This window comes from Rana temporaria, chromosome 9 (assembly GCF_905171775.1).
Source record: "Rana temporaria chromosome 9, aRanTem1.1, whole genome shotgun sequence".
In the NCBI taxonomy this organism is placed as follows: domain Eukaryota; kingdom Metazoa; phylum Chordata; class Amphibia; order Anura; family Ranidae; genus Rana; species Rana temporaria.
In genome coordinates, this window is record NC_053497.1 from 57,057,631 (window position 1) to 57,083,076 (window position 25,446).

A 25,446-nucleotide genomic window follows, 5' to 3' on the forward strand; every position below is an offset into this window, starting at 1 on the left:
TAATAAATATTACAATTTAAAAAAAAATTTAGGCCGATACGTATTCTTCTACATATTTTTGGTAAAAAAATCGCAATAAGCGTCTACAAAATAGGGGATAGATTTATTGCATTTTTTTTACTAGTAGTGATCTGCGATTTTTTTTTTTATTGTGTCCGTGACATTGCGACGGACATATCGGTCACTTTCGACACATTTATGGGACCATTCACATTTATACAGCGATTAGTGCTATAAAACTGCACTGATTACTATGTAAATGTGACTGGCAGGGAAGGAGTTAACACTAGGAGGCACTAAAGGGGTTAAATATGTTCCCTGGGAGTGATTCGAACTGTAGGGGGAGGGGACTCACAAGGGGAGGAGACCGATCTGTGTTCCTCTGTACTGGGAACACACATTCGTCTCCTCACCTCTGACAGGATATGGATCTGTGTGTTTACACGCTCAGATCCACGGTCCTGCCGTAATTGCGGGCAATCTCGGTTGCCCGGCGAACATCGCGGCCGCCGGGCACGCGCACTGGGTACCGAGCAATGCCGCGCGCCCCCTAGACGGCCGGGAAGCACAGGATGTCATATGATGTCCACCCAGGATGGGAGATCCCATCTGTGGATGTTATTTGACTATGGGCGGGATGTAAAGTGGTTAACAAACATGTAATACTTACCTGCTCTTTTAAATGGTTTTGCACAGAGCAGCCCAGATCCCCCTCTTCTCTGCTCCTGGTCCCTCCCTCCTATGGAGTGCACATACAACGAGCTGCAGCTCCGTGTGTTCATTCAGACATGGATCTACCGATCGGCCCCACCCCCTCTCTCTTCTGATTGGCTAACTGACTTTGACAGCCGCACGAGCTAATGGTGCCGCTGCTGTGTCTCAGCCAATCAAGAGGGAGAGTCCCAGATGGCCGAGGGACTTGTGGACATTGCTGGACAGAGATGGGACAGAGATGGAGCGCTGGGGAGGCTGCTACACACTGAATGCTTTTTACCTTAATGCATAGAATACATTAAGATAAAAAATCTTCTGCATTTACAACTCCTTATAGCAAGAGGAGAAAGTGCTGTAATAGTCACATTCCTAACACATACCTGGTAGCAGAGCCTGATATGATGAGGAAGGTTTCTCCTACACCTCTGACTCGGAGAGGCGCAGAAGTAAAGAGTGGCACAGTGCCTGTAAGTCTTGCTAGCAGTAGTGCAAGTGTCCATGCTGGACACCTGAAGTAGTCAGAAGGTTCCAGTAAGCATGTGGGCTGGTATGCAGCAGACTGGCACAATGTGACATGGTAGCAGATAGTAGGTCAGCTGGAAAAGCAGGTTGGTAGGCGGGTATAGCAGGCAGAGAAGCAGGGTCAGGCAGGCCAAGTCATACACAGGCAGGATTAATTGGGTACAGAGCACAGGCAGGAGCATGGTCAGGAAACAAGCCGGGTCTGGAACCAATCAGAGAAGCAGGAGCCAATGAAGCAGACAAAAGCAGAGGTCAGGGAACAAGCCAAGGTCAGTGGTGCAGGCAGAGTTCAGAGAGTGGTCAAGACAAGCCAGGTCAACAACTGGAATCAGGATACAGAATCACAGGAACATAGGATACACAGGAGGCTGAAGACAAAGCAGCACTGGCCCAGATAAAATGGCTCATTTTTGTGCTTACATCTGTCACAAATGCACTTGAGTGCCGATGCTCACGGGTATGCATGCTCACATAAGTGTGCTCATAGGTATGTGCATTTTTATATTGTATTAGCAACTACCCAATTTCTACGAGCACAAATAGGAGCATATATTAGCCTGTGCACAGAAGTTCGTCCAGAGAATCTATTTTGTCTATTGGCTTGTCCTTTTTGATAATTCCAAAAGTTCTGACGGAAAGTATGGGAATTGCACCAACTCTGTGGAGGTGGGTATCCTGCCTCGGATTAAGAAGTCTATCAAATCTACTGTTGCCACATAAGGGCAGCCAATGGAGATGTTTATCGAGTGTACAGGGTTAAACTCCGGTTTACCAATTACTGGGGTAAAAGGAGAGAGGGGTGGCGATGTACTGGAAGAGCTGAAGGCCTTCCAGTCGGTGAGAATGGTGTTGCTTAAGGTGGGATGTTTATTTAACTTTGGGGGTAAGGAAGAAGAGAGCCAGATTGCGGGACTATTCCATTTCTATAGACACCCAGCGTTTAGCGGCTTCAATACAACTTCAGTTCACTATCCTGGTTAAATGGGCTGCTCCATAATACGTGAGAATGTCAGGAAACCTTATGTATCCCCTTGACCTTGAGGGGCACAGCAATTGCATCTTGATCCTGGACATTTTATGGGACCATACGAATTCTCAGAAGTATTAAATGTGGGTAAAAAAGTGTCATCAAAATATCAAGAGGGTATCTTGAGTGGCAGGGTTTAGAATAGAAATAATATGCAGGGAGAAATTAGTTTTTTTTCAATAAATTATTCCCAAACCAAGTCAAGAAAAAGCTCTATTCTAAAAGAACACAGATCTAGTTTCAGCACCTGGTTGATTTGTTACTGCAATGCTTCAGTATTAAGTTAGACATTATATTGACGGCTTCACTGTGACGATGAAGCTTAGCAGACTAGCTGCCAAGTGACCTCATTCTTTCCTAGAGCTGTAATTTATTACTGAGAGAAAACAAGTAAGGAGAAGTGACAGGTGCTTGTTACTGTTTACAGGGCATAGTGTCAGATCTCCCGTGCCCCAATTTTCCTTGGATAGGCACCACGTTTGCAACCGGAAGATCTTAATTTGGAAGGTTGGATCTCCTCAACCTGAGACTTCTAGGGAAAGGCAAACCTTTTTTTTCTGTATTTTTCTTTCGCTTTGCGTCAAAAGTTAGAAGAAGTAACAGCGCCATCGGCTAGTCCCTTTCAAATGACTTTTATTCTGGCTGGTGCAGCTTGTACCAGGGGAAGACGGTCACTTGAAAAGGACTCGCTGGTCATGCCGTTCCTTCTGTGCTTATAGCTCAAGCAGCTTGAGGTTGAGATTTTTCCCTTATCAGGTGTACGCACCTTTTTGTAGAAAACCACTTTTGTTTTTCAGTGATTTTTTTTTTTGTATTTATAATACAGATTGATTCTGTATTTACTTTTTTTTTTGTTAAGAAATTAGTGCTTTTCTCTGCTTACTATTGCATGAAAGGTAGCAGTACTGTATGTCTTCTGCATATATTAATTTTGTTGCACCCCAGAGGTTCTGTCTTGCAGTGCTCCACAGTCACCTATGCCCTTAGTGTACCTCCAGTGTTGGGGACAAACACTTCCTTTAAAACCTAAGCTTAGCCAATTGTTTTCCTTTTTAGTCGGCACACAGGACGGTACCCACATGCAATGAGAAGTGTCCCTTGTGCTGCCGGGTTCTCTTATGCCGCGTACACACGGTCGTTTTTTTTGTGATGAAATCAAACAACGTTTTTTAAAACGTCATTTAAAATGATCGTGTGTGGGCTTCACATCGTTTTTTGTCTTCTAAAAAACGACCAAAAAAAATTCGAACATGCTTCAATTTTTTATGTAGTTTTTCAAAATGTCGTTTTTTGTTATAAAAAATGATCGTGTGTGAGCTAAAACGACGTTCTTAAACCCGCGCATGCTCAGAAGCAAGTTATGACGTGAGCTTGAATGGAACAGAGTGCCGTTGTAAGTGTTGTACGTAACCGCGCTTTGCAAGAGCATTTTCAAAAAACGATGGTGTGTGGGCAACGTCGTCTTTAAAAATGAAGTTTGAAAAACGTTGTGTTTTTTTTTTTGATAAAAAAGGACGTTTTTTTCCAAGACAAAAAACGACCGTGTGTACGCGGCATTAGTTGAAATTTATTGTCCTCTTCTTCCCCCATATCCCACAGCGGTGGGTTTTTTGGTGTTGCAAGGGTTTTTACAAGAACTGGACCCATCAGACACTCGTCAAGCATGCCAACTATGCTTACACTTTCCACCCCTTACCTCTTTTTATCGAAGCTGTACTTTCACCAATTTAATAGCAATCTCTGAATAAAGGAGGTGAAACTTATAATTCATTGGCTTGTCTGCCATTCATAGACCTACAGTATAAGCTCTATGAATGGAGGCTAGAGTGGACAAAGCGGCATAGTCGGCACTCTTGATGAGCTCCTGAGACAGGCTGAGACAATTGTAAAAAGCCTTCAGTGCCAGAAGAGAGAGCGAGCGACTCCATGAAAAATACCTGGGAGAGAAGGGTTTAATTGGGAGCGAGAAACAGGGCTATATTGAGCTAGCTTTAAGACCGGTACTCTTAACTTGTTCCAAAAATCCTTAATGAACAAGAAAAAAATGTATGAATAAGAAGAAGGTCCTCTAAAAGTCCTCAGAAATTCTCAGATCAATAGTAGAAAAAGGGGTTTTGGGAATGAGATGGTGATTGTCCTGATACGCAGTTGTTTGATATATGATCAGAGTGCAAGCAAACGGTTAGTTAGGTTAGTACTGTTAATCGGTAGAAGAGGATTTAGAGTGAGTTCATTAGTTGATGTTTAAGTTCCAGTATTAAACAGCTTGGAAATCTTATGACCATGTTTAGGTATATTTGTGGATTGGAACTACACAGTGACAATGTATTGTTAATACAATATGAAGACGTGTATCGTTTGTCACATTAGTGAGTGGAGATGATGTATGATCAGACACAGTTATTTGATTACATTACCACTCTGTCGTCAGCTGCAATTCAGCAGGGTTTCCCAAAAGTAAAGATCATGGCCGCTCTCTCCTGTTATGGTCCTTAGGACCGGGTAGTATGTCCAATATTTCCACAAGTTCCGTATAATCACATGGAAGTTTTTTCACGGTTTCCAGCATCCATTGGTGAAAGGAATTATCTTTATTCAAATTTTGATTTTCGATGCCGTTATGAATAGAAATATGGCTAGGAGAAGTCTATTATTGCTAAAATAGCAATTTTCCAATATTTCATTAACGGAACCAATGATAGAATTGTAAATCACAGTGTTATATGTTCATACATAGGGGGATTGAAATGGGAATACATTTTGGGTTATGGATAATAATACTTAGGGGTACTTCTCTAAGGCCCCATACACACCATAGAATCTATCCACAGATAAATCCCATCAAATGGGTTTCTGCGGATAGATTCTATGGTGTGTACACTCCGTCGGATATTTATCCGCGGATAAATCTCCCCTGGGATGGATTTCCAGCAGATGGATATTTGCTGACATGCTCAACAAATCCATCTGCTGGAATCCATTCCAACGGATGGATCCGCTCGTCTGTACAGACTTACCGGATCCATCCATCCAAAGGGATTCCCCGCACGCGTCGTAATGATTTGACGCATGCGTGGAATTCCTTATATGACAGCGTCGCGCCCGTCGCCGCGTCATAATAGCGGCGACGGCGCGACACGTCATCGGCAGAGGATTTCAGCGCGGATTTCAATGCGATGGTGTGTACACGCCATCGCATAGAAATCTTCTGAAATCCTTGAGAGGATTTATCCGCGGATACGGTCCGCTGGACCGTATCTGCGGATAAATCCTCTCGTGTGTATGGGGCCTCACTCTTATATAATATTTTAGGGATTGGGTTTACATATATGTCAAGGTATGTGCCAAGCACCTGCTTTTTAGCCATGGGTAAAGGTTACATGTTTGACATTCTGACAAGTCTAGTTTGTGTATAACTATCCTGCATTTTAATTAAATGTATTTCTTTCTTTATTTAGCAACAACATGTGCTGCAACCTTTTACACTCCAAGGAGATGGCAAAACGAAAATATGTGGAATAACATAGTCTGCACAGTAAAGAATATAAAGGTAGGAAGAACCTGCCTGTAAAAGCATGGAAATGTCATGAAATGCACTCCTTGAAGCATTTGGTTTTACAAGAGATAATCTGATTGGCTGATATGACGTCTTTTCAGCAGATAGAAAATGTATGTTCAAATAATATTGTAATTCAGTTTCTAAAGTTTTATATTATTTAAATAGTTTAGATAAACCTGTGGTAATAATAAGGTACAATTGATAAAGTACTACCTCTTTCCTTGTCAACCGTTGCCAATTTAATATGACGCAGTAAAACCATTATGGAAAAAAAACTAATTTTAAAGAGCATCCCATTTCCACAAATACGCTCAAGCTATCTAATGAGGTGAGACACTTTTTATTACTGGTCACATGGACACTCCCTTGGATTGGGGAATGAGGTTGAGGGGGTGTAATCTGGACCAATGTAAAGCCCTATTGGCTGCTTAGTTTGGGGTATCCATATCAACATATATGAAGTTCACATTGTGTTCTAATACACAAGTTCTAACTTGGACATAAGTCTTTATCTGTTTGCGTCCCCCACTTCCTGCCACGTGTCCCATCCATTGGTCATAGGGCCTTTCTAGCAGTGTGCAGGTATCCGGGTACCATCAGAGTATTCTGGGTACTTCTCTAGAATGTTTATGGAGGCTTCAAATTGGACCAGTAAGTAAGTTAGATTGGATCTTGCAATGCAAAACAAGGTCTGCATATACTGTCTGGGCACCCACTCCTTAAAAAAAATCACCCATTGTTTCTAGGTTCAAATTGTACCTGTAAATAAAAGGTTTGATTTATACTTAATATACCCTTTCCTTGTAGTAAAAGGTACTAGATTTAGTCACATGTAAACTGATTTGGCAATACTGAATCGTATTTTGTCTCATTTGAAGGATGTATTGTACTGATGATTTAGTTTTAGAATGACAGAACACTCAAATCCAAGCATTTTTTATGTTTCCCAGGGTAAAAAAAGCTACAAATATATTCTGAAAAAAATTGAAAAAATACTAATGCGCTACCAAAAAGTGCTGATGTGGAGCAAAGTGTTATTTAATAAAGTGCTAAGTGGAAATGTAAAAAGCAGCCAACATTTCTGTAGTGTAGCCAGCACCAATAGATATGTGTATATATAGATACAGATTCAATCTAAAGCTGTCCCCACAGTACCCCTTCTTGGCCACAAGAAGGTCCTCAGTCTTCTGGACTAAATGGATCTAACGTAATTCAACACAAAGTACACACTGTAACGATGTGTTGTAATGCCGCGTACACACAACCGTTTTTCCAAGACGAGAAAAATGCAATTTTTTAAATTGGTCATTAAAAAGGATCGTGTGTAGGCTCCAGAGCATTTTTCATGATGAGGAAAAATGGCCATTAAAAATTTAGAACCTGCTCAATTTTTTCTCGCCGATTTTCACGTCGTTGTGAAAATCGGTCGTGTGTAGGCTTTAACGATGGGGAAAAAAACGTGCATGCTCAGAAGCAAGTTATGAGAAGGGAAATTTGCATAATCAGCCCAAAGGGTGGCGCCATTCGAATGGAACGTCCCCTTTTTAGTGCCGTTGTACGTCACCGCGCTTTACTCAAGCATTTTTTTCACGATCGTTTGTATGCAATGCAGGCTTGACAAGAATCACGTAGAGAAAAACATATTTTTTTTTCCATGACATGAAAGACGGTCATGTGTACGTGGCATAAGTGTAGGGTGCCAAGGGCCCACCCCCTGATAATGGTGCCCTTTACTCTGTGTAATTATTCAGAGTGGTGAAGATGTTATCCAGGATGGCACACTGCCAGGAAAAAAACTGTGTCAAGAGGATGAAGCGGTGGGGGATGGGCACAGAGCCCAATAGTTTGGAGGTTAAGCTTAACCTCTAACTAAAAAAAATTAAATGCAATATATTAAACACCTTTTTATGTGTTTTTTATCTATGCCTCTCTTATATCACAGTTCAAGTTTCATTGACAGCGTCCACTCCCTGGATTTGTTTTATTTTCGTTTACATGAAATTCTCACAGTACTCCTCCTGGTAGCCAGAGATCTTGGCTATCTAGGCTTTGGATCAAGATGGAGTTTAGGAATTTTATTTTTCTTTGCTCATGCCAAAGAGGAGGTACGATTTCTATACAAAACAGTTATATTATGTTTTGCTGAAATATTTTCTATTGATTTTATGAGAAATGTGAATTTTAATAATGCATGAACTAAAAAATAACAGACCAGCGTTCTTGTTTCAGGCAACTCGCAACCAAACTCATTAACTGACCGCCAATTCAAATATTGACATACAAGGCATTTAAACACCTTTTATGTGATTTCCTACATTGCCTCTAGTATCTTTACCCACAAATGCAAGTAAAACAGACTGTGATATTTCCTTTTCCTCCTGAGTAATTTTGTGTTTATTCTCACCTGCCAATCACAGCATTTCTAGTCTAGGACACGCACATGCACCATCTGTTTCTACAGCATGAACCCAGGGTAGAATGTACACAAGTAGAGCTGGTAATCGTACATACTTCTCTGCCGCCATATCACATGGTGTACACAGCTTATTCTGCCATCCGGATTTCCTATTTACTCTTCAATACCCTTCTTTGTCTAGATGTCTGATGTGCCATATGGAATTATAAAGCAGCTTCCTATGTAACGGGACAATTTCTGCAATTTTTCAGTCAAGATAACTATTACAGAAACAAGAGTAAAAAAAGACTGTCGTAGGTTAAACACATTTTTAAATAGGTAGGACCTGCAAAAGAAGAGGCTTTATAATACTGCAGTCTTGATGCCCGTTTCTTTGATCTTCATTTTATTTTAGAGCTATGACCACCTGAACAACTGTCATATTCAGTACTTTTTGGAGTGTTCAATGTCCTCCACCATGTTTTGTGATTCGCTCCCCTGACCCCTACATCAGTGTTGTGTCCTGTAGTGGTTGGTGGAAGTTACTTCAGCAAGCAATGGGTACCAAGCATCTCAAAGACCCAGATGCTTGTTCATTTTGAAGAGGCCAAAGTTCTGCAAGAGCACAAATTGGAGGGGCAGGCAAGTATAAAGCTTCTTTTTTGCAGGTTGCTTTTTTTAATTTTTTATTATCGAGTGTGTGAGACAGGGGGGTTGAGTGCTGAGGCCAAGGTGACAGAATGGTTATCCTTGTCCTCCATGTTTCCCTCCCCTTTGGTCGCAAAAACGGGTGTGCAAACTTTTTTCAAACAGGGCCAGATTTGATAAAGTGAACATGCGTGAGGGCCGACCATTTTGTCTGACATTATTTGAACCATTAAAATTCGGTCTAAGTCTGTTCGTCCAAGCACTAATACACTGCCCAACAATAATTCTCTTGCGTTCGTGGCTGTGTGTGGTGAAAAGTTGAGCTTGGGCGTGGTGTTTGGATATACCATATTTATCGGCGTATAACATGCACCTTCACTTTAAGAGGGAAGTTTTAAGAAAAAATTTAAATTTTAAATAACTGTGAAGCAAAAAAGGGGCAGTACCCTGAATGCAGCCTCACCATTGCCCTGCATGCAGTCTCACTATTGCATGAATGCAGCCTGATCAATGCCAATCTGCAGCCTCAGAGGGGACAAAGAGGGGGTGGGGCGAGCACCAACAGATTACATACAGAAGAATCTCCTGTTTTTATCAGCGGCTTCTTTAATACAAAGTCCTGCCTCCTATGATAGACAGAACAGTTGTTCAACGGCAGCCCAGAAGTCGGGACTTCCTATTACAGAGGTCGCCATGTAAACAGGAAATTGTCACTTAATGTATTCTGTCGGCACTCATCCCTCCCCCTCCCTGGCCCCTCCGAGGCACATATACTGTGTATACATAAATACGGGTCTATATCTTTTGTGGACCCCACGGTGCTCAGGGATTCATTGGGCCACAAAATATATAATTCTAACCAAATTACCAGTGGGGCCGCTTGAAACCGGAACGCAGGCCGGACTTTGGACATGCCTGCCCTAAAACATGGCTGCGGCTGCCATGGGCAGAATGCTTGACCTTAAAGTGTAAGGTCGTTACACTATCGTTTTCAGCCAAGGAAGCTGTCATCTTTGCCTCTGTTTAACCTACAGCTGCCATGATGCTGCACATGTGATCAGTTATGACACCAGCCATTGGAAGGTTTGACATTTTTGTTGAGGGCACAACCAATGGGAGTGTTTAGATTTCCGCCACGTGCCGGAAATGAATCTTTTTTTGGATGGGTTTACTTCTGCTTTAAGGCAGCCTCTACTTTTGGTTTCAATGGTGTTTATTAAAGAATTTTCAAGTGTACAAGATCATACTTTACATTCACAAAATGTGTTTAACAATATGACAGTGATCCCGCAGGAGCAGCATACTGCGGCCCAAGTGGCAAAAACAGACATTATAAGGCACATCCTCAGGGCAGGCCCAGCAATAAACAAACTTGAGCGGTTTGAATTAGTGTCCTCAGGGGTCAGATATCACCCGGGACATGCGCCGCCCCTGCAGGGGCCCCCCCGACACCAGGGGCCCCCTCCCCCCCACCCAGATGAATAGGGGAGAGGAGCAAATCCCAGCCTCTACTTTTGGAGATGAACGTACACTGTGTACACTTGCACTGTAACTATTCTCAACACTTCACATTAGGCCCTGATTTGGTATCGTGCCGATTCCAGCCGCGGTTCTGCCCGCGATTCCAAATCATACTGCAACGCTTGCAAAACTCATCGCGCTTTGTGTGTCATTTAATTTTCAATGGCACAAAAACGCGGTGCAGTTTTGCTGTGATTGTCCTGCAAAACTGCATAGCACAAAGCCTGTCATCCAAAAGGGAGCAGGCGCTTGTTTTGGGCAACAAGCTTCATGTGTTAATCACGGCAAAACCGCGCCACAATTTGATGCCATTAAAAATGAATGGCACACAAACAAGCATGCTGCATTTGGCCAGCGTTTCAGTGTGATTTGGAATTGAAGGCAGAATCACGGCAATTCTGCTCAAGATCCCAAATCGCTAGATGTGAACTAGATCTGAGATACCCATTATATTCAGTGGTGCCTGGTCACCCCTGAGCACCATGTTGCTTGAACAAGTACATGATCTTCTTTGAGGCAGAGTTACAAGTTTTTGGTCCTCTATAGACCTCGGTAGGAGTACCCAGAAGAAATGTCTATAAACACATAGAATGCGTGTGATTTCTTGCCTACCCCTTTCCTCGTACCTGGTTTTCCATCAAGTAAAACAAAAAATAATTTAAAAATGCTTAAAGAAGCATAAGTTCAAGTGTCAACCTAGGCCCAAACATTACTTGCTGTTTGTAAAGAGTATGTAAATATTTAGTGGTTCTAAAGTACATTTTTTTTTTTTTACCCAATTGCATTATCTGGTAAAAATGCTTATTACCTGTCCTAGCCCCCTCTGTCAAACACATACCACTATGTTACCACGCCAGCACCACACCCGTCACTTCTGCTTTCACAGGAAAAACTGAGGGCAGTAGAACTATAGGCTGCCTGTGAGAAAGAAGTGGGGGTGTGGCTTAATGGTGCTGTGTGGATCTATAGATGCACACAGCCTAGCTCAGAACCCAGGGGGAGCATAGATGCATGGGTGCCTTCTTAGCCACTGGCTTTCTACAGGAGACACCAGAAGGAGCCTCTGTTTGTCTGAACCTGTTATATTTCCTTGCATGAAACAAGTAAAGCTCTGCTTTATTAAATGAGAGTATGTGGGCTTTCTCCGATTATATAAAGACATATAGGTTTGTCCATAATGTAATAACACTTCCATGCAGTGCTATTTATTTGTGATGTAGAGATTACTCAAGTCTCTCTTTATATCATTATTGCAGGAACTAGGGATGTTTGTTATGGCGGCATCTTTTAGTAAATTGAGATATATTGAACATAATTTTATGTTCAGCACTGCGCGTATTTATGGTGTTTGTCACAGGCCGTGCCATCTATCAAAGTCACAGCGGCCTGAAAGTCGGTCTAATTGAATTTAATACACAGTTTTTAATGTTAGATTTTCTGAATAGCAGCTTAACCTTTTGCTTTTATCAGGCAGCGCACTCTCATTTTATCAGTGTAAATTCATGTTTATTTAATAATCTGTGGTGGGATATTATCATTATGTTCTGACACTCATTTCACACTGTGGACATTGATTGGTTTGCAATGTAGGGTATTTCTGAATAAGCTTGATGTTTTTCCATAAGCTTAGTATCTTTTGTTTTTTTTGCTAGCGTGTTTTCATACATTCATCTTGCATATCTGCTGGATACCAGAGGAAGCCTGCAATGAAAGAAATATGTACACTGCCATTGGTAGTTGCTTCACTGTCATCTCCATCCGGTGGCTTAAATTTATTTTTGCTTTTCTGGCCTTATACAAGTATGCAGAGCAGGCATTGTGACTTTACTCTGATTTTACTTGCTGTGTACGAGTTCTGGGTCAGTGGCTCAAAGTACTGAAACTAGAGACAGACACACAACTAGCACTTTGTAAGACGTGGTTTTAAAATGGCAGCGCATTGTACAGGTTTCACTTGGATGATAAGAAATATCTGGCAATTCTGTCACTATACAAAGAATTGGGCTAACTTTACTGTTTTATTTTTTAATACAAAAACGTTTTGTTTTTTTCCCGCTGCACAAATACGGTGTGACAAAAAGTATTGCAATAACCGCCTTTTTTTTTTCTAGGGTGTTATGGAAAAATATATATATAATGTTTGGGGGTTTTAAGTAATTTTCTAGCAAAAAAAAAATGTTTTAATCTTGTAAATGCCAAATCTGAAAAACAGGCTTGGTCCTTAAGTGGTTAATATGTCTCAAAACCTCCTGGATATTTGGAGGTTTAGTGGGGCCTGCTATTGTTCGTAGTGTCACTGTGTTTTTATTTAATATCATGGATGATTGGAGCTGTGGAAACGCACATTATTGTTCATATTGCAACTGTATTTAATAACATGCATGATTGGAGTTTTGGCAATGCCTGTTATTGGCTCTGTGAACAATTTTGTGTTTGCTGATAGTCAATTGGTTGGCCTAAGATGTAACATATCATTGCTTTTTGAGTAGTTCTGTACAGAAATAATACACCTGTATAACTCGTATCAATGAGGTTGTTTTTTTTTAAAGACTACCTATGCCCCAATTTATAATTGAAAGCAGACCTAACTTTAGATATATTTGTTCATGTTTAGGGATGAGCCGAACACCCCCCCCGTTCGGTTCGCACCAGAACCTTCGAACGGACCGAACTTTCGCGCAAACATTTAGAACCCCATTGATGTCTATGGGACTCGAACGTTCGAATTCAAAAGTGCTCATTTTAAAGCCTAATATGCAAGTTATTGTTGTAAAACGTCTTTGAGAACCCGGGTCTTGCCCCAGGGAACATGTATCAATGGAAAAAAGTTTTAAAAAAGGTCGTTTTTTCAGGAGCAGTGATTTTAATGATGCTTAAATAAAAATAAAAAAAATAAATGAATTATTTTTTTCCATTGATACATGTTCCCTGGGGCAAGACCCGGGTTCTCAAAGACGTTTTTACAGGCATACTATAGACACCCAGCAGGTACAATATTGAAAGGAATTTTTCATTTTTTATTTTTTTTATTTAAGCATCATTAAAATCACTGCTCCTGAATCTTTAGGTGCAAACTACAGAGCACACGGCCAGTACACACCAAGTAGCTTTAGGTGCAAACTACAGAGGACACAGGCAATAAATCACGTAAGAATACTGCAGCTAGCACAATCAACTGCCTGTCAGTAAATTAGGAAGAACTGGTCTAGCTAAACTATACAGTGTATAAATCTATGTACAACACCTGGGATGTATATATATATCCTCTACACACTGTAACATTAACTGACTAGCCTGCCTGCCTGCTCTATCTACCTGCAAAAAATGACACTCTCTCTGTCCTCTCTTAACCACCGCGAACACACTACACAAGGCTGACCTGCAGGCGGCCTTTTATAGTGTGGGGCGTGTACTAAACCCCCTGAGCCATAATTGGCCAAAGCCACCCTGGCTTTGGCCAATTATGGCGCTCCATTTTTTGCAAGCTGTGATTGTCCAAGCATGCGGGTCAAAGTGCATACTTGGCCAATCATCAGCCAGCGATCCCGCAGTGAATTATGGTCTGTGAAACGTAACTCGAATTTGTCGCGAATGACCCGTTTTGTTCGTATTTCGACGAACGATCGAACATACGAAGCTCATCCCTATTCATGTTATGTGCATGCTTGATAATGTAGAGGACGTGTTACATTTGCTAGTATTTACTGTTAATCACAGTTCTGTAAGTCCTCCAAAAGACTGCAAGAGTAAAGACTACCACAAATGTATTTCCTAATTTAAAGTATAACTAAGGGAAAACTTTTTTTTTTTTTTTGTATTTGTTTTGGATAAGTGGAGAGGAATTGGCACATATGTCAGTTTTTATTGCTCCCTGTGCCCCCTTTAAGGAAGGTTTACCTTCTCTATTTGTCCCATCTACCATTATCTAGGCTTACCTGTAGGTGAAAGTTGTCAAAGTGGATTTACAACCACTTTAAGGCACACATTATACCAATGTATGCACAAGAAACACCCAGTGATTAATTCCTTGGACAAGTGCACCACCACCACATAGAGATCCTGCTTACCAGATAACGGTCAAAGGATTGCAGATGGCTAAACCCAGCCAGGGCCTTTATCTTTGCAGGAGTATCACAGCTGATGTGTGTAAACTGTTAGAACTCTCAGGCGAGTAACCAGCAATCCGTATTTCCGTGGGAGATAAGTAATATTCAGCCCAAAAGAAAATGAAGATGGACCACAGCGTAAAAACGTCAACGACTTGGTTTATTAGAACAATAAAAATACACTTACACTTCCGCAGATAAGCATTCGCGATATATGAAGGCGGCCGGCTACAAAACAATCCCCGTCCTCAACACGAGATAACGCGGTGACGTCAGCACGCACCTCCTCAGACGCGTTTTTCATCATACCAGACATCAATGAGGAAAGGTTTGTACACGTAATGCGACATGACCTCCCAAAGTCAGAGTGCATGTCACACCAGTGTAAACCAGGCCTAGCTGATCTGGTAAGCGGCCCCTCTGTTTAAATGTGTTCCAACAGCTGAAATATTGGATGAAGTTTTGCCTTTTTCCCCGTGATTACAGCAAATCACTATCAGCTGTTTTTCAATTTGGACACTAATTTGTTTTGGTACCATTTGTATTTATTTACTAATTGGGTCAATATCTTTATATTTTTACACTGGTACACTTTGTTTGCTCTTTTTGGTTGCGCATTTTTTTTACCTACTTTTGACATGTATTTATAGCTGTCTATTCCAGCTATTTTGTATTTTTGCAGCACCAGTCACTTTTTTGATTTTCTTTTCTTTTTTCCCTTTCGCTGTGCAGGGAAATATACATTGTATCGGTACATAATTATTGTTTGGTGGGTTATATGTAATTTTTGGGTAACGTGTGTGTGTATGTATGTGTGTATATGTATATGTATATATATATATATATATATATATATATATATATATATATATATATATATATATATATATATATATAATGGCTTTTTTTTCAGCGGGAACGCGGGGGAACGCAGTTCCGACACCTCCTGGACTGACTGTATGTAATGTCAAGGGGTGCTGGGGTGTGCGGCAGGGTATTGATGCTCACTGCTGGTGGATCTATTCTAGCTGGAGGGGATCTATTTTTGCAAGGGGGTCTAGTGTTGCTGAGGAGGTCTAGTGTTGCTGGTGGGGGACCTATTGTTGCTGGGGGGGTCAGTTGTTGCTGAAGGAGATCTACTGTTGGGGGAGGGGTCTATGGTTGATGGCTGCCAGAGAGTCTATTAATGCTGGCTGTGCGGAGATCTGTTGATGCTGCCGGGAGTATATTGTTGCTGGGGGGGAAATTTTGTTGTGGGTGGTACATTTTTAGGAGGATCTATTGTTGCTGGCTGAAGGGGAAACCAAATTCCATACAAATTACTTAGCACAACAAAATGATACTTGGTTCTGTATTGTCTAAAAGGGGCGGTACTGGAAGGTGGGTAGGGTATGGAACCAAGGGACGTTGCTCGGAGGTGGGTAGGGGCGGAGAAAAAAAGTGACTCAGAAAAGAGGAGTTCCTGCACCTATTGTCTGAGAAAAAAATCCCTGTGTATGTATGTATGTGTGCGTGTGTGTGTGTATATATATATATATATATATATATATATATATATATATATATATATATATATATATATATATATATATATATATATATATATATATACCTATATTTATTTGTGTGTTTTTCATATAAATTAGCACGGCTTGCACCGACAATTTCCTTTTTTTTCACCTGTGGGGGAAGCGCAGATTGCCCACGTTTCACATTACTAAACCAGGCCTAAAACCTGGAAGCTGATTGATTTCTTTGCAGAGCTGCACCAGATTTTGCACTCTTTGGGTTTAATGACGCTAACCTTCTGCTACCACTCGCCTTTCATTCTTGGAAAGGCAGAGAAAATGCTTCATTCTTATTGCAGCAGACCAGAGGTATCATTTCTTGCATCTCTCAACCGAGACATAGTTGCTTGATTTGAAGTTCAAGGATTGCTTTTTATTATATTCTTGGTGTACGGCATATTGTGACATTTCAGGAATGTAGACATGTAATGTTTCTGACAGGTCTACAACACTATGTTGAAAGTGACACTGTAGCTAGCATAAGAAAGCACTCTTAAAGATGTTTAATCCTTACCTTTGCAACAGGTGGGGTAACTTTACTCTCTTGAAGAGCTTTGAGCACTGTTGATCTTTGACATTTGTGGATGTGCTTGGATACCCGATTCTCAACTGGGAGCTGTTCCTTCTGCTGGCCGATATATTATATGCGGAAGCTGGAGCTTCCTCATATATGACAGTGCTTGGGGGCTCCCTTTATTCCGCTAGCCTGACAGGTACTTGTCAAGACTTTGATATCATCATAGGTATGTCCTGCCATCTCCTGCTTCTGATTATTCGAATACAGTGATGTCTTTAAAATATGGGATCTATGAACAAGAAGAGCTGCCTGAGCTTCTACTTGTATGGTTTATTCTAGCCATGCAGTGATGTAGAAAGATTGACAAAGCATGCCTAGGCCAAAGACTTCAATACTTACCGTAAGTGCTATATCATTGGCAGCTAACTTGTCTTGCACTGTTTGAAGGATAAGGTTGCCAGATTGTATGCTTGCTGTAACATTTGAGTACAAGTCTTCTCCTTTTAATCTTTACATATATGCAGGGCCGGATTCCAGACAAGGCCAACAAGGCCAGGCCTCGGGGCGGCAGTGGGTGCAGGGGCGGCACTGCAGCTGAGAGGAGAGGAAACTTTCATTTCCGGAATCCCCCCGTCATGTCAAAAACAGAGGGAAGAGGAGGCCATCTCAATGTAATTTTCGGCAGCAGCACCCCCCAATGATCAATGTCATTTTTGGCAGCAACATCCCCCCCGGTTCTCAATGTCATACTCGGCAGCAGCACCCCCCTGCTTCCCAGTGTCCTGCCGAAAAAGTCCCCCGGCGAATAATGTCCCCCCTGTACTGCGCAGGCGGGGGCGGCATTGAAGGACCCGGCCTTGGGGCGGTAAAGGGAGTAAATCAGGGCCTGCATATATGCACACAGTCCCATAGTGTTTCAAAAAAGGTGTATCATTTGGATCCTTACCATGTGTCGTCCTTTAACCACTTAAGCCCCGGACCATTTTGCAGCTAAAGGACCAGGCCCCTTTTTGTGATTAGGCACTGCGTCGCTTTAACTGACAGTGGCTTGGTTTACCAAACAAAATTGGCGTCCTTTTTTCCCCACAAATAGAGCTTTCTTTTTGTGGTATTTGATCACCTCTGCGGTTTTTATTTTTTGCGCTATAAACAAAAATAAAGCGGCAATTTTGAAAAAAAAATCAATATTTTTTGATATTATAAATATCCCCCGAAAATATATAAAAAAAAAAAAAAAAAGTTTCCCTCAGATTAGGCCGATACATATTTTTCTACATATTTTTGGTAAAAAAAATCGCAATAAGCATTTAATGGTTTTGCGCAAAAGTTATAGCGTCTGCAAAATAGGGGATAGTTTTATGGCATTTTTATATTATTTTTTTTTTTACTGGTAATGGCGACGATCAGTGATTTTTTTTTTCTTTTTATAGTGACTGCAAGTGTGATTCTTACTGTAGGGGGTGTGGCTGGGCGTGTGATGTTACTGATTGTCGTTCCATATGACAGGGAACAGACGATCAGTGACAGGCTCACTAGGAAGCACGGGGAGAGGTTTGTTTACAGTTACCTCTCCCCGTTCTTCAGCTCTGTGACCCGATCGCGCGCGACCCACGGCTGCGCACTTAAAGGCAACGTACTTGTAAGTGATTGTCTCCAGCCGTGCCATTCTGCCGACGTATATCAGCGGGAGGCGGTCCTTAAGGGGTTAAACCAGTTAGAGAGGTTTGGTTTTTGTAAATGCAACATTTAGAGACCCTTATTTGGCTGCTAGATTGCAAGACATCGGTTTTATTTCCCTGCTATATTTCAAGACATTAGTAGGCACAGCTTTTTTTTTTTTTTACATTTTTCTCCAGCAGTATATTTCTTCTAATAAATTCTTTCATCTCAAGTAAACATTTATAATTCATAGCGCAGTAAATTTCTAGATCACCAGTTTTAATGAGCGTCCTTCAGCGTCTCTAACCTTTGACTCCTATACAGCTAGTCTTTGAGGTTGATGTTTTGAGTCATTGTTTCATGTTATCGCGATTTGCCTGAATCGCTATGTTCAGCCATTTGAGTGACAGCGGAGATGACTATTTGCTCCAATTGGCGTCCTCTGTCGTTGTTTGTAGTTTGGCTGCTGGTTTTGTATGTTTTTTTATCGCAGCTCCTTGATGGCTCGTTATTATCCTTGTTATTATTGTTGTCATTATATCATCTTGGCCATCTTTACCTCTTTGTTAGGTTGCCTTGTTGAGGTTAAAAATGAGAAACACCTCTTCTGCTGTCAAAGGTGAGTACAAGTCATTTGTCATTAAATTTCATCGTTCGCTTTTCCTAATAGCAGAGTTCATAGGCACATATGTTGTTTTTTTTCCCTTTCTATTCTCTTCCCCTTTTTTTTGTTCTGTTGATAATACACTGGGAGTACACGGGCAGAAAAAGGAAAATATTAGTTATTTATGATCCCTGTGACCTCACTCGGTTTTATATATTTAGACCCTCATATTGGTTCTTCCTAGGAACTAAATGTCAAGACTACAAACTACATGTAACTAATGAAGTCCTACAGCTCAGATCATCCATTTATTACTATAGAGAATCCTACATGGAGCCAAAAAACAACATTGTTGGCAATGTGCTTAAAGGGGTTGTAAAGGAATTATAATCCCCCCCCCCCCCCCTAAATAGCTTCCTTTACCTTAGTGCAGTCCTCCTTCACTTCAATTTTGCTTTTAAATGTCCTTATTTTTTCTGAGAAATACTCACTTCCTGTTCTTCTGTATGTAACTATACTCCGTAATGCGAGGCTTTCTTCCTGGTGTGGAGAAAGCCTCTTGAGGGGGAGGGGGCGAGCAGGCAAGTCAGGATGCTCTCTATGGTGTGTAGTTACAGACAGAAAAACAGGAAGTGAGGATTTCTCAGAAGAAATAAGGACATTTAAAAGCAAAATTGAAGGATGAGGTAAGTGAAGGAGGACTACACTAAGGTAAAGGAAGCTATTTAGGGAAACATTTTTTTTCCTTTACAACCCCTTTAAGGCCCCATTCACATTAGGCAATTTGAAATTGCAGGTAAAATCGCCATTGTTTTGCCCACAGTTCCAAATCATTGCAAAACATGCAACACAGGTTTGGATGCAATTCTTCTTAATGGCACCCCAAATTCTGTGCGATTTTGCTGCGATTTTCTATGTTTGCCAGGCGATTTTGTTGCATGACAAACACGCATTTAAAAATCACAGGAAGCTTGTTGCCCAAAAAGGAGCAGGGGCTTCTTATGAATGGCAAACGCACAAAGGGCAGCCCATTGAATTGAATAAATTGTGCATACATGGAAGGAGCAGCAGACCAAAAGAGAAGAGTTCCAATTTCATTTATTTTTATTGTGCTAAAAGACAGCCAACATATTTTGGGGGTCAAAAGTACTTCCCCATTTCATCAGGGCTACAACAAAACCTAATATAATATAAATATAATTGTGACTGATAAAATCATGAGCCTAATAATCACAAAACATCATGGATAACCAAAAGTACATGTGTACTCATTCATGCATTCAATAATGTCCACATTTACCCCTACATGTATGCATGCCATAAAGCAATATTACATAGTAAGTGATAATGGGTTAATTTTTGGATCTAATATTATCAGATTCTACATGGTCAGATGCCATTACACCTTTAAACATATAACAGTAATACACGTTCTGAAACAATTTAAAGTGTGTGTACATGTATATATATATGTGTGTGTGTGTGTGTGTGTATGTATAAGAACCAGCAATAAAATATATATATATTATATAAAACGATATATTAACTAACCATCAATAATAACAAAAAAAATATATATATATATATATATATATATATATATATATATATATATATATATATATATATATATATATAAATATATAATATATATGTGTGCAAAAAAGAGCAACAAAACTGATCAAAGGTATTGAGGGCCTTAGCTATTAGGAAAAGTTAGCCGAACGTAGCCAATCCTCCCTTGAGAAGGGGCAATTAAGGACAAATATGATAACCACATATAGAAATACATAAATAGTCCCCATATAGTGGTGCAACATTATTTATTTTTTAGGGTCATTGCAAAGATCAAGGGGGTACACTCTGGAGGTAAAGAGGTTTAATCTTCAAATAAGGAAAGGTTTATTTTCAAAGTAACAGCTTAACAGCTCTAAAAATGTGTAATAGGCTATCTCAGGAACTAGATTTATTCAGTTCAGTTAATTGTATAGAAAAGTTGACTGCATTCTTAAAAGCGTAGAACATAACTGGATATCAACATCTATGAGCAATAGCAACAGAGACTGTTGATCCAGGGAATATCCGAATTGCCTTAGGGGATCAGGAAGGATTTTTTTCTCCTGTTGGAGTAAATTGGATTATGCATTAGAAGGGTTTTGGTGCCTTCCTCTGGATCAGCTGTCGTTATAGAGTTCTGTTAATGGAGTTTTTTTTATTATGGGTTGAACTTGATGGACTTGTATCTTCTTTTTTTTTTTTTTTATCTAACAATTTTACTGTACATTTACAATTTAAAGAGTATGTAGGTACTGATAATTAATATAACAGCAAGGAAACATTATGAATGATGGGTATGCTGCCTCAGGCACAGAGAACTTGAATTGCATACCACCGGCCTAGCTTACCTTGCCAAGTGCTTATTGTTAATTTGATAACAGAATCAATCTCTGCTTCTTGCCGCTGCCTCCGCACAGCCCCCAGAACAATGCTGGCTGCAAGTCCCATGTTGACAATACCAGGTCTTCGCTTTGTATACTGATGGCCGATTTCCAGTAGCACACAATCTCTGCAGTCAAGGCTGAGAGCCATAAATTGCTGTTTACAGAGGGCATTGGCTGTACGTAGCAAACAGACAAAAGCATTACCTTGGAAGAAGTCGGCACTCTATACTATGATAATTCAGCTTTGAGTAGTCATTCAGCACATTGCTGTTAGTGCTTGGCAGACACATAGTATGATCACCGCTAAGTAACAAAACTGGATAAACAATGCTTTTTATATGCATTTCTTGTTGCCTGTTGATCTAGATGATTAGCCACTGCATGATAAGCTAAGACAAACCCATAGATATTAAATGAATAATACTGGACCTGCAGATTCTGGCAAGACCAGGCAATAGCCATTATGTTTATGTGAGTATTCAGGCCTTAGCAGACTGCATTGACTGACGAATTTTAATGGTGATTGTGTTGGTGATTGTGGGGTTTATTGGCTGGAATTAATGTTTGCCCATTAGACTGCTGTTCCCCCAGAGTAACGGTGGTGCCAGGAACACCTACTTCCCAAATAACAAGTAATTGTGCTGCAATTTTGAAAATGACTTGCTAAACTATTGCTAGACTTGCCAGGCTTCACAAGTTTATGGCACAATTGCTGCAAGTCTGCATTGCATGACTCCAGATCAACTTTCTTTGCAAACATTCTGCAAGTGTGCTGCAAGTTCTGGTTCAGTTATGTTGTGCAATAGTCATCCCACCACAGCGGTCACTGTGGCTGAATTTTCATACTGTAGACTTGCAGATCTCTTAGTGTAGACTCACCACTGCAACTTTGCTCTTGCTAGAGACTTGCCACGCAAATTTTCTACAAATTGGAAAAGTGTCAACTAGAACTTGTGCTTTAAAGCGGATGTCCGCCAAAAAAAATTAATATTAAAAGCCAGCAGCTACAAATACTGCAGCTGCTGACTTTTAATATCAGCACACTTGCCTGTCCTGGAGTCCAGCGCCGTCCGCAGCAGAGGACGAGCGATCGCTTGTCACTCTGCTGCCCCCACCGCCATCCTCGGTGAGAAAACCAGGAAGTGAAGCCTTCCGGCTTCACTGCCCGGTTCCCTACATCGCTTGCGCGAGTTGTGCTGCACCATGCTGACTGGTTCCCGCTGTGGGTGTAAATACCTGTCTTTAGACGGGTATCTGCACCCCCATCCCCCCTGAAAGGTGTCAAATGTGACACCGGAGGGGGGGATGGTTCCGATGAGCGGAAGTTCCAGCTTAGGGTGGAGCTCCGCTTTAAGTGCTCTGCAAGTGTACAACTTGCCAGTGAAAATGTGCAGCAAGTTAACAGGCTTTCAATTCAACACTGCCACAAATGTGTGGCAAGTTATCCTTGTTATCTGGGTTGGCACACAAGCATGCATGTTTGTATCATTTTTAACATACATGAAAACAGAGTATGGGTGCAGAGTTACTGATATTTAATTTTGCATTTGTAGCATATATGGGTAATGTGTGTGTGTGTGTGTGTGTGTGTGTGTGTGTGTATGTATGTGTGTGTATAGGTATATATAATATATATATTAAAAAATATATTAGATTCATATTGCTTAAGGTTATTTGGTGCTTGGCATATCCTAGTTTCTGCACTCCTGTGTCAGTGCCGGAGAGGTGAACAAATAATTACTTGTTGAGTTGCCCTTTTAAAGTCTTCAAGTTGTTTTGAACCTGGTGGGGCCTGTCAAATGTACATCAATATGCAATGTCAACCTGGAGAAATGCATTGTCAACATCAAAGAATGCAATGCAAACATGTAATCATCCCCACTGAACTGGTGATGAATTTGACCTCAAGATAAATGTCACGGTGTATGCTCCACAAGTCTATATTTGTGCAGATTAGACTCCCCATCCTATTTTGTGCTTAGGTGACCTGATCTGTAAACTCATTCCGTTAGCCTTGAATGTCAAGAAAGGGTCAGTTTGTAGAAGATTGGGTCTAAATATGCAAAAAAAAGCGAGTTCCGCCTCCTGGTGCCCTTGTACTTCTGATATTGCTCACAGGTCCTCTCACTCCAGCCACAGGTGCTGGTCAACCTATGCTGATCGAGCAGCGACAGAGATGCTCCATGCATGACCTACCTTTTGATGTTTTATTTGGCACCTATTGGGGTTTATTCATAAAGCATTGCTTCTCCTGGCTGGGGAGGTTAAAAAAGGCACCAAAATAGGTGTCACATACAGGGCTTTTAATAAGAATTTATAGCGGATATGGGCATCATTTCTTCACTATGTACAAATCTTAAAAACATAAATAAAAAGTAAATATGAAATAATGTTTATTAATATACTATATTAGAATTCTCTCTCTGTTTTCCAAGCTCTTCCTTTCTACTTTAGTATAAACCCTGACCGAGATTTCAAAAACTCAAAATGTGACTGACTGACTTGCAGCAGTTGAAATGGTAGGACACCACGCTTAGCGTACAAAATTCAAACATATTATACGTGAATAAGTGAATCAAACTTGTTATTCAATATAAATATCCCACTGCTGAAGTAAAGTGCTTGTGCATAAATAAATGATGGGTGCTCCAATATTCCGTGTTCAGACAGAGGTGCCCCACATGAATGTGCACTCACCCCTAAATGTTGACTACCTATCGCTAGAGTGGTCACTTGTGCTTTGTGGCGAGTAAAGACCCCTAGATGACTCTATCCAAGGTCAGCTTTGCTTAGAATGATCCTCCATTGATGGGAAGAGAAAATTACAGATGGGGGGCTCCCAAAGTGTAAAACCGTATTTTATTATAAATATCAAGAGTAGAATATAATGGATGCACTCACATGGTATGGTGCCTGTGCCTGGTACCCGGTATGATCAGCATGTGTTTTTTATGTAGGGTATCCGGTTAAAAGCTGCTCGTGTGTTTGATTTTTGGACAGATCTGGTGCCGTGATGACACGATTAAGCCTCAACATGTTTAAGCCAATAGGAAAGGCCATCATCAGGAAGCAGTTACTGATTGCTAATTGGACGGCTCAGTCAGTGGTTTCACGTATGCAAATCGAGCATCAAAACTGGCAGTGTCTGCAGTGCTACACTTTTAGTTATACTATGGTGCTCTGGTAATCCTTTGTCATGTATTAAATGCGTCTTTGTAAAGCAAAGATTGCATACATGTAGTAAAAACAGATCTGAAGAGTTTATTTTATTTTTTATTAAATAGACCCAACTCTATAAGGATAACTTGCACACCAACATTTGCAGGCACAAAATGCATGTAAAGTCGCAGGTGGTGGATATATCCAGCCAAAGTGAATGGTTTTACTCATTTGTACTTGTTTAAACTCTTTTGAAGTTGTATTAAATTTGGAGGGGAGAAATGTATGGCTTTCTTCGGTTTGTTCCATCAGTGGCTTCTAGCAGTAGCAAACAAGGATTTTCCAATCTGTCTTTTTTTTGTTTTCTCCCTTGAGATCTGTTGGTGAAGACTCACTGAAGCTACCTTTGAACATGAACTTGGGAGACTTTTTTGTCTCTTTTCTATCAGTAGTACATTAATTTGATGTACAATCGTATTGTAAAAAATAAAGCACACAGAAAACAAGCCTAGAACACAGTGACTTGTTATCTCATTGGCAGATGATCGGATTAGCAAGTCACTAGACACCCTTATAATTACTACTAACTCCATGCATTCCTCATTATAAAGAAAATCAAATTATCCTCAGTATAATTTTAACTTAGCCAGCCATTTAATTCTATCAGCTCATATCAAATGCTGTGTGAGGATCTTTTTAAAGCTTTTAGAGAATAACAAGAAATATTCATCAACATAAGTATGCTAATTGTTTTTTTTTTTTTTCCTGGACTTTGTGGAGTAGTCATGCAGCTTTTGCCTATTTTAGAATTTATGACATGTTTATATCAGTTATAGTTGAGAATAATAGTTCCTGCTGGGCTTTAGTAAAACGAAGGTTGTCTTTTGACAGGCTGATGACTGATTTAGAATATTAGGAAAATAGACATTTGGTTTGTTATTACTGTACATGACTTGCTGCAGTGTTCTTATCAACTTAACTGGTGGCTGTGTCACCTGCACATTGA

General features: G+C 40.6%; 1 protein-coding gene across 1 annotated transcript in view; it reads left to right on the plus strand.

Annotated features, from left to right (window-relative positions):
* Positions 1-25,446, plus strand: part of LOC120913553 (leucine-rich repeat and fibronectin type III domain-containing protein 1-like protein) — a 785,902-nt gene that overhangs the window by 132,227 nt on the left and 628,229 nt on the right. The window contains exon 2 of the mRNA XM_040323557.1: positions 5,722-5,813. The gene's annotated coding sequence lies outside the window, so the exon portion shown is untranslated. The remainder of the gene's footprint in view (positions 1-5,721; positions 5,814-25,446) is intronic.